Below are 14,836 nucleotides of genomic sequence, written 5' to 3'. Positions count from 1 at the left end.
GGAGGATTCTATGGGCAAAGTGGAGTCTTTGGTATTGTGCTATCTGATAAGCACTGAACCGCAATGTCGGTTTGAATCATGGCATCGGTGATTCAAACTCACTGACTGCTCCATAGAAACCCTATACAGGCTGCTGTGAGTCAGAACTGACTCGAGAGCACTTAACAGCAACAACAACTTGGACAAAATACTGAGTGATGCAGAAAGCATCAAAAGAAGGTGGAAGGAATCCACAATCAACACTCATGGAAGCAGCAGTCAAGAAATTAAATGGTGTGTCACACTAGTCAAATTATAAATGGATAACAGATAAAAGATTGAAGTTGTCAAGGATTTCATTTTGTTGTTGTTAGGTGCCATCGAGTCAGTACCAACTTTTAATGACCCTATGCACAACAGCATGAAACACTTCCCAGTCCTGGGTTAACCTCACAATTGTTGCCACGCTTAAGCCCATTGATGCTGCCACTTTGCCAATCCATCTTGTTGGTGATCTTCCTCTTTTCCTCTGACCCTCCACCTTACCAAACATGATATCCCTCTCTAGTGACTTGTACCTCCTGTAAATATGCCTGAAGTATGAGAGATGAGGTCTGGCCATCCTGTCCTCCAAGGAGCACTCTGGCTGCACCTCTTCCAACACAGATCTGTTGGTTCTTTTGGCAGCACACGGTACTTTCAATATTCTCCTCCAACACCATAACTCAAATGTATGAATTCTTCTACAATCTTCCTTACTCACTGTCCAACTTTCGCATGCATATGAGTTTATTGAAAATATCATGGCTTGGGTCAGGCATACTTTAGTCCTCAAGCTGACATCTTTGCTTTTCAACACTTTAAAAAAGTATTGTATAGCAGATTTGCCTAATGTAATATGTCATTTCATTTCTTGACTGCTGCTTCCATGAGTGTTGATGATTGATCCAAGAAAACTGAATTCTTTGATAACTTTAATCTTTTTCCATTGATAAGAATGTTGTTTATTGTTCCAGTGGTGAGGATTTTTGTTTTCTTTACATTGAGAGGCAATCCATGTCGAAGGCTTTGATCTTCAAGTATTTTAAGTCTTCTTCACTTTCAGCAAGTAAGGTTGTATCATCTGCATATTGCAGGTTGTTAATGAGTCTTCTTTCAATCTGTTTTATTGGTATCCATAACCATCGTTCATAGATGCAGCAGTCAAGAAACCAAATTATTTATTGTATTGGAAAAATCTGCTACAAAAGGCCTCTTTGAAAAGCAAAGATGTTACTTTGAGGGCTAATGTGTGCCTGACCCAATCTATGGTATTTTTACTCATCTCACAAGGAGCTCTGGTAGCATAGTGGTTACGAATCGGGCTGCGAACCTTAAGGTCACCAGTTCGAAACTACCAGCTATTCCATAGGAGAAAGATGAGGCTTTTGTTCCCGTAAAGATTTACAGACTCGGAAACCCTGACAGGGTCACTATGAGTCAGTTCCGACTCCATGGCACATAACCACCACCACCACCACCACCACATGCCTGTGAAATCTGGACAATGAATAACGAAGACCAAAGAAGAATTGATGCATTGGAATTACAGTGTTTGCATGTTGTTAATGTCAGTTCTGTCAAGTCAGTCCTGACTCATAGCAACCTTGTATAGTGTTCCAAGGAGCAGGGTGGGTTTGAACTGCTGACTTTGTAGTTCAAAGTCCAGTGCTGATCCTACAGCACCACACCAGGAGTCCTGGTGTTTGCATGGAATATTGACTACACCATGTATTTCCAGAGAACAAACAATCTGTGTTGGAAGAAGTACTGCCAAAGTCCTCCCTAGAAGTGAGGATGGCAGTCTCAACACACTTTGGACATGTTATCAAGATGAACAAGTCCCTGGAGAAGAACATCATACTTGATAACATGGAGGGTCTATGAAAAAGAGGAAGACCCCCAATAAAATGGACTGACACAGTGGCTGCAACAATGGGCTCTAACATAGGAAACAGATGAGGATGGTATAGGACCAGGAAGTGTTTTGTCCTATTGTAAATGGGTCAGAACCTGACAAAAACAGCAACAACTACTCAGTATTTCACTGATGCCACTTACCTGGAACATAACTCATAGAGTTGCCCATCTGAGAAACAGCTGAACAGTTGGTGTGTGATGGATGATTTAGCATATTGAGTAAATTTGTCTTCACAGAGGGTTCCAAGGGCCTATCATTGCACTTTGTTTACAGCTGTTTTCAAGGATGAGTTGTGCAATAGGTTTTATTGCTGGTGGTCAGATACTTCACTGCCCCCTCTATATAGTGCTTCTCCCTGCAGAAGGATTATATTTCCCTAACCCTGTGATGTCTGGCATGACCATAGGATTGACTTTGGTCAATGAGGAGCTTTCGTTCTTAGGATGTGGTTTGCCATGTCTATGTTCCTCTTCCACAAAACTAGCAATGTTCCACAGAGAGACTTTTCCATCAGTCTGGTCAGAATGAAGACAAAAGAAAGCAGGGCCTTAGCCAACCTAAAGCATAAGCAAGAATATATTTTTTTTGTGTTGAATCACTAAGATTGGGGGTTATTTGTTACTACAGAATAAAGTGTTCTATCTTGACAATGTTACGTATCTCTTTGAAGTACCCCTCAAAACCAACCAAAGTAAATGTTATGTTAGATATTGCCATCTAATGTTGGTAAATATTCTTCTACTTTCTTTCATTTGGTACATTAACACCATCACCACCAGTTGCCATCAAGTTAATGCTGACTCAGGGAAACTTCATGCGTATTAGCGTGGAACTGGGCTCTGTAGGATTTTCAATGGCTGTTTTTCAGAAGTAGATTGCCAGGCCAGTCTTCTGAGGCATAAATGTGGTTTTATTTCTGGAGATAATAATCCTGAATTTCATAGACGTGAAGCACCTTGCCTAAGATCGCACAGTATACAAAGAACTGAGGCTTGAACTTTATTAGCTTCCAGTAGTACTTTTGTTGAATCACAATCTAACTCACTTAGAAATTTCTTTATCTCTTCTGTATGTTTGAAGCAATGGTCAATTTTGTGTCATGTTTATGAGACTACTTTAAAAGATGAGTTGCATTTTCGATTCAATTGTTAGTCTTCCCTATGAGAAGGTAACAAATACGTATGTGGCTCCTTAAACAAATGATCTGGGGCCACAGGTCAGCTCTTGTTCAGATACAGACAGGAAAAGTTAGCAGGGGTTCCGTCTGAGTTGGCCACATTGGCCAACATTAATCAGAAAACATTTTTAAAATAATAAAAGTGTTGTTGTTGTTGTTGTTAGGTGCCATCGTGTCGGTACTGACCCAAAGCGTCCTTATGCACAGCAGAACGAAACCCAGATCCTGGGCCAGCCTCACTACTGTTGCCACACTTGAGTTCATCGATGCTGCCACTTGGCCAATCCATCACATTGGGGGTCTTCTTCTTTTTCTCTGGCCCTCTACCTTACCAAGCATGATATCCTTCTCCAGCGACTGCTCCCTCCTGACAATATTCCAAAATATGAGAGACAAAGTTTGCCCATTTTGGCCTCCAAGGAGCAATCTGCCTGCACTTCTTCCAAAATGGATCTATTGGTTCTTTTGGCAGCCCGTGGCACTTTCAATATTCTCCTCCAACACCATAACTCAAAGGCATCAATTCTTCTATGGTCTTCCTTATTTACTGTCCAGCTTTCGCATGCATATGAGGTTATTGAAAATACCATGGCTTGGGTCAGGCACACCTTAGTCCTCAAGCTGACATCTTTGCTCTTCAACACTTTAAAAAGGTCTTGTGCGACAGATTTGTCTAATGCAATATGTCATTTGATCTCTTGACTGCTGCTTCCATGAGTGTTGATAGTTGATCCAAGAAGAATGAAATCCTTGACAACTTCAATCTTTTCTCCATTGATAAGAATGCGGACATTGGTCCAGTGGTGAGGATTTTTGTTTTCTTTACATTGAGATGTAATCCATACTAAAGGCTGTGCTCTTTGATCTTCATCAGTAAATGTTTTAAGTCCTCTTCACTTTCAGCAAGCAAGGTTGTATCATCTGCATATCGCAGATTTTTAATGAGTCTTCCTCCAATCCTGATGCCATGTTTTTCTTCATAGAACCCAGCTTCTCAGATTATTTGCTCAGCATACAGGTTGAATAAGTATGGTGAAAGAATACAACCTTGTCGCACACCTTTCTTAATTTTAAAACATTCAGTGTTCCCATGTTCTGTTCGAACAACTGCCTCTTGGTCCTGATACAGATTCCTCATGAGCACAATTAAGTGTTCCAGAATACTCATACTTCGCAATGTTGTCCATAGCTTGTCATGATCCACACAATCGAAGGCGTTTCTACAGTCAATAAAGCACAGGTAAACATCTTTCTGAAATTCTCTGCTTCCAGCCAAGATCCATCAGACATCAGAAATTATATCCCTCATTCCATGGTTTCTTCTGAATCTGGCTTGAACCTCTGGAAGTTCTCTGTCAATGTATGATTGTTGCCATTTCTATATTACCTTTAGCAAAACTTTACTTGCATGGGATAGCAAAGAGATTGTCCAATGATTTCCACATTCCATTGGGTCACCTCTCTTTGGAATGGGCACAAATGTGGATCTCTTCCAATCAGTGGGCCAGATTGTTGTCTTCCAAATTTCTTGGCCGAGATGAGTGAGTGCCTCCTGTGCCGCCTCACTTTCTTTAAAGATTTCCATTTTTATTCCATCAATTCCTGATGTCTTGTTCTTTGCCAATTCCTTCAATGCACCTTGGACTTCCTCCTTCAGGGTCATTGGCTCTTGAAATGATTGAACATTAACCATTTCCTTTTGGTACAGTGACTCTGTGTATTGTTTCCATCTTCTCTTGATGCTTTCTGCATCATTCAATAATTTACCCAAAGAATCTTTCAATAACGAAAGTCAAGGCTTGAATTTTTTCTTCTGTTCCTCAGCTTGAGAAATGCTGAGCATGTTCTTCCTTTTTGGTTTTCTAATTCCAGATCTTTGCACATTTTGTTGTAATATTTGGCTTATTTTCTCAAGCTGGTCTTTGAAATTTTCTGTTCAACTCTTGGGTGGCCTCATTTATGGACAAACAGCTATAAGAATTATCAGCATTATCGATGGCTGGCAGACATAAATGTTCTGGCACAATTGTGTCAAAGAAGTGCTTTAGATGAGAGTGAAATCTTACAAGGAAGTCAATGACAGGAACAAAAAGGTTGGTGTGAACCACAAGGTCCATGGTTCAAACTCATTTTTCACTTCTTGGAAACCCTATTCAGAGTTGCTGAGTCTGAACCTACTCTACACAGTTAACAGTAACAACATAATATTAGTCAGTTGCTGAAGTTTTATTTTGTTTTTATATTATATTATTTAGAATTTTCTTTTCATCTAGTCTTTTCCACTACATAATATAGTAGTCACAGAGAAGAAATCTGACTGTCATCAGCTGAATCAAATGACCGAGCTTAATATCCTCCATAAAGGGGGGATCATGTGCTCTCTCATCCAGGTGGAATGCAATCTGTGTACTCTTCCTGCCCAAAAGTACTCCTGAGAAAACTATCCAAAAAATGTACACTCTGTGAAATAATTCCTCAAAAAGGTCAGTGTCATAAAAAAATTAAAACAAATACAAAAAGCAGGGATGACTTTGAAGTTTCAAGAGACAGCAACTAAATGCAATGTGTGGTTTCTGATTATGTCTTAGATATAAAAAAAAAGCCCGCTCTAATGGACAGTAGTCCTGGTGTGGCACTGTGGGTTAATGCATTAGACTGCAAAGTCAGTTTGAACCTCACTGTCAGCAGTTCAAACTCACCAGTTGTTCCTCGGAAACCCTATGCAGGGTCACTGTGAGGCAGAACCAACTCAATGGCACTTAACAGAAACAACAACAATAGACTTTGGGGAAACCCGAATATCTGATAATACTGTCACATCAATGTTGAGTTTACTCAAAGGGATAGTAATACTGTGGCTATGTGGGACAATGTCATTGTTTGAAGACAATTCATGTAATTTAAGGGTAAAGTAAAAGGAGCCCTGGTGGCACACTGGTTAGGTATTTGAATGTTTGCGGTTTGAACCCACCAACTACTCCACAGGAGAATGATGTGACTGTCTGATTCCATAAGGATTTACAGTTTTGGAAACCCTGTGAGACAGTTTTACTCTGTCCTGTAGAGTTTCTATGAGTTGGAATGAACTCTACAGCAATGGGTTTGAGTTTTCTTTTATGGGGTTAAGAGTACAGTATCATGATATCTGCAACATACTCTAAAGTGACTGAACAAAACAAAAGTGTGTGTAGACATGCAAGCAACTTTAAAACACTCATGGAAAAATTCCATTTTCCACAAACTTTTTGAAGACCCTTTGTATGTGTGTGTGTGTGCAGAATAAGAGAAAGATAAAGCAAATATGACAAAACATTAAAATTGGTGAATCTAGCTGAAGGATTAAGGAGCTCTGGTAGCATAGTTTTTACAAGTTGGGCTGCTAACCTTAAGATCAGAAGTCTGAAACTACCAGTCATTCTGTGAGAGAAAGATGAGTCTTTCCGCTCCCATAAAGATTTACAGCCTCGGAAACACTATGCAGGGTCACTGTGAATTGGAACCGACTCTTCGGCACATAACCACCATCACCAGCTAAAGGATTATATGGGTGTTTATTGTATGAGCCTTAATTTTTTTGCTATTTTTTAAATTGAAGTATAACATATATACAGAAATGCTATGTTGTTATTAGGTGCTGTTGAGTCGGGTCCTACGCATAGTGAACCCATGCACAACAGAATGAAACAGTGCCTTGTCCTATGTTATCATCACAGTTGTTCTTGTTTGAGTCCATTGTTGTAGCCACTGCATTAATTCATCTTGTTGGGACTCTTCCTCTTTTTACTGACCCTCCATTTGATCAAGTATGATGTCCTTCTCCAGGGAGTGGCCCCTTCTGATAATATGTACAAAGTAGGAAAGACAAAGTCTCGCCATCCTCATTTCTAAGGAGCATTTTGGCTGTACTTCTTCCCACACAGATTAGTTTGTTCTTCAGGCAGTCCATTGTACTTCAATATTCTTTGCCAACACAATAATTTGAATGCATCAATTCTTTTTTTTTTTTTTTTTCTTAAATGTTTTATTTTGAATTATGTAATAGTTTACATGGGAGAACATTAGTTTTACATTCATTCTATTGTATATCATCTCATTGCCATGGTTACAATCCCCTCCATGCAATCCTTTCCCCGTAACCCCCAGGTCTTCAGCACACAGTCACTCTCCTTCTCTGGATCTAAAGTCTCCAGCTGCTCCATCGCTCCACATCATCATCTCTGGCTCCATTTCAGGCATCACTGCTTCTCTGGGTAGGATCCCGCTCTCTGTTCTTCTCCCTTGATGGTTCCAGGGACCTCCGCTCCTAGACTGAAAAGTTAATCACTGTCCTCCTTGCTATAAAACATCTACCTTTACATTTCCAACCCTCACAGTCAGTCCTGATAACAATTATTCACTATTGTATCACAAGAGACCCGTCTGCATTTCATTGCATCAGCCCCGCCTAGACAGATTGAATACTACTCACTGGAGATTCTACCTTCCTCCAGGCTCTCTGGATCTAGGTTCCCTCTTGAAAGCTTGTAAGCCAGTCACTTCTTGCCTTTGTAGCCCCCCGCCCCCCATTTAGGGTAGCCAATGTCCAAGTTGCCCATCCCTGTCTACTCTGTGTGTGGAGGGGGTGGGAATGATTCTTGCTGTAAGGACTTGTTCCCTCTTTTGAGCTACTGCTTCCATAGGTGTAGTCAAGTTCATCAAATTGTATGAGAATACTTTTTTTTTTCCTTTTTTCCTCTTCTTTTTACTTCTGGTTGAGCTCTGATCATCCAGTCACTGAAGCCAGGATAAGTGGGTATTATCTGCAAGTGTGGGTGTTCTTATGCATATGCCCTCTTTTCTTATCAGCTGGACGTTTCACTCTCCACTCTAGTCCTCTGTGGCTATGCCATTGACTCTGGGCCCAAGAGTCCCTAGGTCTTGCCACACTGCTGGCCAACCAGGTCTTTACCTGGATTCACAGAAGTCTATTGAACGTTGTAGGGCTTAGCTCACCACTTCGTTGCTGTTTTTCCCTCACTTCCCCTTATTGGTGTCGAGTGTGGTCACCAATCACAGCGTGTATTCCCATTGAGTCTTAGTTGAATGCATCCATTCTTTAGTCTTCCTTATTTACTACTGTCCAGATTTTGCATGCATATGAGATGATTGAAAACATCAAGGGTTGTGTAGGTGAACCTTAGTTCTCAAAGTGACATCTTTGTACTTTAAAGAGATCTTATACAGCAGATTCACACTCCAATTATTAATGGATGTTTGCAGCAATTTCTCCTCAATTTGAGTCATGCCACATGAACAAATGAACGTGCCAAAAACTTCATCCATGTCATTAAAGTCGACTCTATTTTGAGGAGTCTACTTGGCGTCCTGATGTTGCACTGTGAATTAATGAGCTGGACTGCAAAGTCAGTTTGAACTGCAAGGTTGGCAGTCCAAGCTCACCAGCCACTCCTCAGAGATCCTACACAGGGTTTCTATGGGTCAGAACCAAGTCAATGGCACTTAACAACAACAGCTTTGAGGAGGCAGCTCTTCTGCAGTAATATTTTGAGTGCTTTCCAACCTAAGGGACTCATCTCCTGGCACTATATCAGACAATGTTTCCTGTTATTAATAAGGCTTTCATGGCCTAATCCCTCCGATGTGGGCTAACTATTCCTTCTTTCTAGTCTGTTCTTAATCTGGAAGCTCTGCTGAAATCATGGGTGACCCTGCTGGCATTTGAAACACCAGCTCCATAGCAACATGCAAGTCATCACAGTACAAGAAACTGACTGATGAGTGAGGACAGATATGCATACAAATGATAAAAATACATCACTGTGCTATTTTTGAAACTTTCCTACAGGATTGCAAGTAAATTTAAAAAATTAAATTAAATTAAAATTAAAAACCAGGTTATAAATACCCTGAGCTAGTTATACATGCCTGATTAGGCAGACCCTAAAACTAATGTTATTACTACCATGTGCCTCTTTACTTAGAGCAGATTTCCAAGACAGAGGTAAATTTCTATCAGTCTTACTAGTACTTGCCTCAAGCCTCCAATTTTGTAGTAAGTGACACAGTGAAATACCATGTATCTACTGAGATTTTCCTTCCATGGATATAAAGTTTTACTTGGGATTGGTAAGAAGTTAAACTTAGATTTATTCACAGGCTTGGCGAATTTCCAAGCCAAGGGGTTGGAATACTTGCAGAGGCCAAGCAACCTCCTGGGAAGAAGAGTTCAAACATTCCCCTGGTTCTTCCCTTTGTGGGTCCACATTATTGGAAACTCTCTGATGGGCAGAATGGTTGAATCTGGGTCAAGTTGGCAAGAAGACTTCAAGTAGATCCTCTTTCCCCTCCCAAGCTCCCCTAAGAACCACAGTAAGTGTTAAATATGACTTTAAGAAAGGAATAAGATCCAGTCTTTTCCCAAGTGTGGACCCCCTGATTGGTGAGCATGTAATGCTGAGGGGGAGTGCAGTGCAGTGAATTACTTCATAGGGTTCTTCTACCCATACTCTTTGTAACTTCCATCAAACAACTTTTTACCCCATTGCATCTGGATAAGAGAAGGTTGGAGAAGATGCTGATAGGAAAATATGATTTGGTTGTGAGTGATTGCTAATAGTAATAGGTGTGACTGTAAAAACTTGGAACTCTAACATGGGTATAAAATGAGCCATCTCAGAAGCAAGTATGGGGGATTGCACTACTATCAATGAAAAGCCAGGAGTGGAGCATACCTTTTGGACCCCTAGATCACTGAGCATTAAACCTCCTTAACCCAGGGTCACAAAGCTGTGACACTGGAAAAGTAGCAGAGGAGTTGCAGAAGAGCAACAGCAGCAGAACCAAGAGCCAGAGCCCCAGAGAGATCAGTGGTCACCCCAGTCCACAGAGCAAGTAAAGCTGAGTGCCTTGGGGCCAGAGGCTCACTTACAGAGTAGGGTGCTTCCAGACACTTAATTAAAAAGCTAGCTTTGCTGACCCACAGAGGTATAACCAAGTACCTTCAGGCTTATTGTAGTACCTTGAATTTCTTTGATATGATTTTTCCATACAACATCTTCTTAATTCCCACCAAATGCTTGAATCAGAATATGCAAGCAGGGTGTAGAAGACTCTAACACTGGAATTGGTTTGTTTTACCATCCTACTAGGTTTAAAATGAGCCATCTCAGAATCAGGAAGAGATGACCCCAGGGCTATCAAGTAATAAAGAGTGGCGCATGCAATCCCTATCTAGAAAAATGGCTACAGCAGAGACAATGGCAGAGGCGGCAGCTAGAAAGAGACAGAGTAGCTGTAGGCTTCTCAGCCAGAGGACTGTGTAAAGCTGAGTGCCTATAGGCAAAAGCTAGCTTGCAGAATGTGCCCTTTGGGCATTCACAAACTGGCTAAAAGAGCTTTGTAACATTTGCTTAAGTAGGACAGAGGCCAAGGAGCCACATGGCTGAGAGGCTGAAGACAAGAGTGAGGCGTGCCTGCAGTACTGCAGAGAAGCGGTGTTCCTGATTGGAGAACTGCTGCATCTTGAGTTGTTTCTGATCCTGAATTGTACCCTGTTCACTTCGCAAATGAACCCCATAATTGTGAGTATTGTTAGGAGTTCTGTGTGGTCATTACAGTGGATTACCAAACCCAGGTGTGAAGCAGAGAATGCTGTGGGAGGAATGGTTGATGTCAGAATAAGATAAAGAAGGTTGTAGGGTAGAGGTATATTTGATGTCTGCTTCATAGGAATCAACCTTGGGCTGGTTTTGAGTTTGATTCTCCTCCCCCCTTGTGAAGCCAGAGGTTGTAAGACATGGTCCCTGAGTGCTTTTTGCAATCTGATATTTATGGTGGAGTGGTGTGAGATCCAGGGAGCTTGTGAGCCCAGCAGAGGAGAGGCTATTCAGACTGGAAGAACTACGTCCTGAATATTTCTAACCCTGAATTGAGACCTATTAAGTTCCCCATTAAGCCACATAGCTGTGAATGTGGTGTCCGAGTTCAGTGTGCCCATTGCAGTGAATTATGGAACCCAGCTGAGTGGTGTGCTGCAGGAGGGAGAGTTTGGGTGTGTGGTTTTTTTTTACAAGGAGAATCAGGGGGTTCTCAGGCAGAACCCGTTCTCCTTCTCCCACTTCATGCCATACCAAGCCTCTTCTAGCTGATGGTGTTCAAGAATTCTTGGACTGTACAAGGTGGGAAGTCCTGAGAGAGATGAATTTCCTGTGACTCTGGCTGAGGGGGTGGCTATCATGATTAGTTTGAACATTACAAACAGATGTAGTCATATTTGTCTTCCAAGCTGGTAAGGCAGGTTTTGTGTGGTAGAGGTCAAAGGCATTTTCAAAGTCAAAGAAGTGTTATCAATAATATATTCTTCATTTGCAAAACATGCTCATTCTCACACTGCTCAAGGACATATGTTCAAATTCTAACTTCCTCTTTCTCCCTACCAACTCCATGTTTCCACATACCACAGACCTCCTGCCCAAATGGATAGGAAGGCAGGAAGGGCTGATGGTGAATCGATGTCATAAAATATTGAGATTTAGTCAGCAACGTGGCTTCTCCCTTCCACTCTCCATTTACCTGCCTTTACCTCCCACCAATAAAGGGATAAAACACTACTTACAGGGGGTTTGGGTCTTAAACAACTATTTTTTCTGACTTCAAATAAGACTGAATCCTCATTAATAAAGTTATTCAAACATAAAGAGTCCCCTGAATTGGTTGGGTTTTGCATTAGACATGATCCAGGATACATGCTTTAAGTGAAATCAATTAGATTCCTAGTAGGTTTGCATAGCTCAATTTCATCAGAAGAAAACAATGACAAATGTAAGGAATTTGTTGTTCTTGTTGTTGTTATTCCAAAGTAGTGATGTATTTGGAGTTCAAATGCCCAGGGATGTGAATGAAACTCTAAGCTTCATCATTTTAATTGTTTTATTTGAGTATCTATATTACGATGCAAAATATAAACCTATTTCAACATCAGAAGAGGATCCAGTAATTCATTCTAGACTCAAAACACAGCAAAATTGTGTAATTTTACTCTTGGCAACTGTCTCTATCACCAAGAATACTCCATTGCTCCTGTCTGGGGAGGGCTTGGCATCTATCACAGGAAAAAATATCAATCAAAAGTAAATGTTATCAAAGACTTTACCCACTTGTGTTTGAGCCAAATAGCACAAGAGGCACTGGTTTCTCCCATCTTGCTGTTAACACTGTGGTTTCATTTTAAGACCAGACAAGGTATCTAGAAATGAATTTCAACACTCCACTTGACATTTTGCTACAGTTTGACTTCACACCATAATTGCAGGAGAAAACCCAAAGACAGGTCTGTTTACTAACAACACTGCCTACTTTATAACAGCTGGTTTCACCAGACCGCACCTGTTGAGATTAGTGCCTCTGTGGCAGAGACCGGCACCAAGAGTTTGTTGTGTCAAAATCAGGATGACGTTCTAGTTGTGAACAAGACTAATCTGCAGATAGACCTACAGTCTCTGTTTAGAGAGATTGAAAATGGTTCAATGAAAATACTGGATTTCACATTCTCTAAATATTTGAACTTCCTGACGATCATTCTTCTCAGAGCTGGGGAGGAAGCTTGACTCAACTCAACTTCACGGACACACAAAATCCTTGGGCACACGCCAAAGACAGGGTGGACTTATGCAGCACCCTTGAGTCAAGGAGGGAGCCCCAGGTCCTCCTTAGCTTGGGGCCTGAGGGGGTGGAGAACAGAGAGGAAAGGAGTGGGAAAAGTTGGACAAGGACTAATTGAAAGACAAGGTCATTGCTCTGATTCAGTAATTCCTTCCTGGAAAGAGAGTGTTTTTGTGATTAACCTCACGGCCTCAGATTTCCAGGATGTTGCTGGCTCCCTGGATCTCTCTGGTGCTTACTATTTACAAGGTTTCCAAGCCCGGGACAGAAGGATGTGAGAGGAAATTACTCAAGTGAGACACAAAGAGAAATCAAAGGCAAAGCAGAGGCTTTGAAAATGCTGTTCACACAAATCTTCCAATGGAACTTCAAATCAATTCAACAACATGTAATATTGTATTGTCCATTACAATTTAAAAGTGAATTTCATAAAGTTTCTGACTATTGAATTTTTTTCCCAAAAAGAAAAGCAATTGGAGAGTGCTTAAAATGACAAAGCTAAGGGAGAAACAGATGAAAAAACGTTCTAGAAAAATTTGTTTAGCTGATCTCTTACAAACTCATCTTTGAATGTGTTCACATGAACGCATGATCTTTCATAATTACCAAGAATGAGAGGCCAGAATCTTTGCTGGAAATCTTTCACACTTCCCTCCTGCATATTGTTGGAGGTATAGGATCCAGTCAGCTGTGTTTTAATGTACTGATTTGCTATTACTTGTGACATGGTCAGTGATCCATGAGGAAGAGTCCACATGAAGGGATATATGCAAGTATGGTGGTGGTGGTTATGTGCCGTGGAGTCGGTTCTGACTCATAGTGACCCTGTACAGGGTTTCTAAGGCTGTAATTCTTTACAGGAACAGAAAGCCTCATCTTTCTCCCGCGGAGCAGCTGGTAGTTTTGAACTGCTGAACTTGTAGTTCGCAGCTCAATTCGTAACCACTACGCTACCAGAGCTCAAGTATAGCAATGGGCAAATCACTTAAGGGGTGGGAGGCATGAGCTGGAGAACCTGTATGGTGTACTTGGTGAAAACCAAAGATGGGTAGGATCTCAGAGCACGAAAGTGTTGTCTGGACATGCCACAAAGGTCTCCCGCCAGACCCTCTCTGATCTCTGTGCAGATCCACCTGTCCGCGCCCACCATAGCTACCATTCAGCAGCTGGTAGAAAGATGGCATCTGGTGGACAGCAAAGGCTTTGATGAGTACATGAAGGAAATAGGAGTGGGCATGGCTCTGCAAAAAATGGATGCAATGGCCAAATCCAAATGTATCATCACTACTTATGGCAAAACCCTTGCCGTCAAAACTGAAAGCACTTTGAAAACAACATAGTTTTCTTGTAACCTGTTAGAAAGTTTGAAGAAACTATAGCTGACGGCAGAAAAACTCAGACTGTCTGCAACTTTACAGATGGTGCTTTGTTTCAACAACAGGAGTGGGATGGGAAGGAAAGTTCAATAACATAAAACTGAAAAATGGGGAATTAATTGTGGAATGTGTTATGAACAATATCACCTGTACACGGAGCTATGAAAAAGTAGAATAAAAATTCCATCTTTACTTTGAATAGGAATTAACTGTGAGAATGAACAAGCTCAGATCAATGAGCAAATCTCCACACGGCTTTGTTTTTTTGTGTGTGTTTTTTGTTTTTTCATTACTGTGTTCAATTATTTCTCTCACAAATATTTACATGCAATTGTTTCAAAGTGTTGGTTTAATTCGGATCATCCCTTTGATTAATAAATAAATGTGTTTTTACTACTACTACTTGTTGTTGTTGTTGTTGTGTGCCGTCGAGTCAGTTTCGACCCATAGCGACCCTGTACAGGGTTTCCGAGGGTGTAAATCCTTACGGGAGTAGAAAGCCTCATCTTTCTCCCGCGGAGCAGCTGGTAGTTTCGAACCGCTGACCTTTAGGTTCACAGCCCAATTCGTAACCACTACGCTACCACTACCACTACTACTACTAATAAAAGGTGTTGTCTGGTGAGAAACCTTCCTAAAAAGAACACGGAATATTTGAAGCACTCCTCTGTGGACAAAGGCGCA

The 14,836-nt window shown here is 41.1% G+C and overlaps 1 pseudogene; it reads left to right on the top strand.

The window, feature by feature from the left end:
* The first annotated feature begins 13,858 nt into the window (after positions 1-13,858).
* On the top strand, positions 13,859-14,330 carry LOC102831175 (annotated as a pseudogene).
* The last annotated feature ends 506 nt before the right edge of the window (positions 14,331-14,836 follow it).

The sequence above is a fragment of the Chrysochloris asiatica genome, unplaced genomic scaffold (assembly GCF_000296735.1).
Source record: "Chrysochloris asiatica unplaced genomic scaffold, ChrAsi1.0 scaffold00224, whole genome shotgun sequence".
Lineage (NCBI taxonomy): Eukaryota > Metazoa > Chordata > Mammalia > Afrosoricida > Chrysochloridae > Chrysochloris > Chrysochloris asiatica.
Note: the sequence above shows the minus strand (reverse complement) of the source record. Positions and strands in the feature narration are given on the sequence as shown.